This window comes from Bos indicus, chromosome 8 (assembly GCF_029378745.1).
Source record: "Bos indicus isolate NIAB-ARS_2022 breed Sahiwal x Tharparkar chromosome 8, NIAB-ARS_B.indTharparkar_mat_pri_1.0, whole genome shotgun sequence".
Classification (NCBI taxonomy): Eukaryota; Metazoa; Chordata; class Mammalia; order Artiodactyla; family Bovidae; genus Bos; species Bos indicus.
This window is the reverse complement of record NC_091767.1, coordinates 27921734-27923402: the sequence shown is the minus strand read 5'-3', so window position 1 is coordinate 27923402 and position 1669 is coordinate 27921734.

Sequence of the window (1669 nt, the reverse complement as noted above, 5' to 3'; positions counted from 1 at the left end):
TTGGCTGCAAAGAATATAATCAATCTGATTTCGGTGTTGACCATCTGGTGATGTCCATGTGTAGAGTCTTCTCTTGTGTTGTTGGAAGAGGGTGTTTGCTATGACCAGTGCATTTTCTTGGCAAAACTCTATTAGTCTTTGCCCTGCTTCAATCTGTATTCCAAGGCCAAATTTGCTTGTTACTCCAGGTATTTCTTGACTTCCTACTTTTGCATTCCAGTCCTCTATAATGAAAAGGACATCTTTTTTGGGTGTTAGTTCTAAAAGGTCTTGTAGGTCTTCATAGAACCATTCAACTTCAGCTTCTTCAGTGTTACTGGTTGGGGCATAGACTTGGATTACTCTGATATTGAATGGTTTGCCTTGGAAACGAACAGAGATCATTCTGTTGTTTTTGAGATAGCATCCAAGTACTGCATTTCAGACTCTTTTGTTGACCATGATGGCTACTCCATTTCTTCTAAGGGATTCCTGTCTGCAGTAGTAGATATAATGGTCATCTGACTTAAATTCACCCATTCCAGTCCATTTTAGTTCGCTGATTCCTAGAATGTCGACGTTCACTCTTGCCATTTCTTGTTTGACCACTTCCAATTTGCCTTGATTCATGGACATGACATTCCAGGTTCCTATGCAATATTGCTCTTTACAGCATCGGACCTTGCTTCTATCACCAGTCACATCCACAACTTGGTATTGTTTTTGCTTTGGCTCCATCCCTTCATTCTTTCTGGAGTTATTTCTCCACTGATGTCTAGCAGCATATTGGGCACCTGCTGACCTGGGGAATTCTTTCAGTATCCTATCATTTTGCCTTTTCATACTGTTCATGGGATTCTCAAAGCAAGAATACTGAAGTGGTTTGCCATTCCCTTCTCCAGTGGACCACATTCTATCAGACCTCTCCATCATGACCCGTCTGTCTTGGGTGGCTCTACACAGCATGGCTCATAGTTTCATTGAGTTAGACAAGGCTGTGGTCCATGTGATCAGATTGGTTAGTGTTCTGTGATTGTGATTTTCAGTCTGTTTGCCCTCTGATGGAGATGGATAAGAGGTTTATGGAAGCTTCCTGATGGGAGAGACTGACTGAGGGGAAACTGGATCTTGTTTTGATGGGGGCGGGGCGTGCTTAGTAAATCTTTAATACAATTTTCTGTTGATGGGTAGAGCTGTGTTCTCTCCCTGTTAGTTCAGTTCAGTTCAGTCAGTCAGTCATGTCTGAGTCTTTGCAACCCCATGAATCACAGCACGCCAGGCCTCCCTGTCCATCACCAACTCTCGGAGTTTGCCCAAACTCACGTCCATCGAGTTGGTGATGCTATCCAGCCATCTCATCCTCTGTTGTCCCCTTCTCCTCCTGCCCCCAATCCCTCCCAGCATCAGGGTCTTTTCTAATGAGTCAACTCTTCGCATGAGGTGGCAAATTATTGGAGTTTCAGCTTCATCATCAGTCCTTCCAATGAACACCCAGGACTGATCTCCTTTAGAATGGACTGGTTGGATCTCCTTGCAGTCCAAGGGACTCTCAAGAGTCTTCTCCAGCACCACAGTTCAAAAGCATCAATTCTTTGGCGCTCAGCTTTCTCTATAGTCCAACTCTCACATCCATACATGACCACTGGAAAAACCAAGGCATCTGATCACAGAACACCTGAGGGCTCTGGTG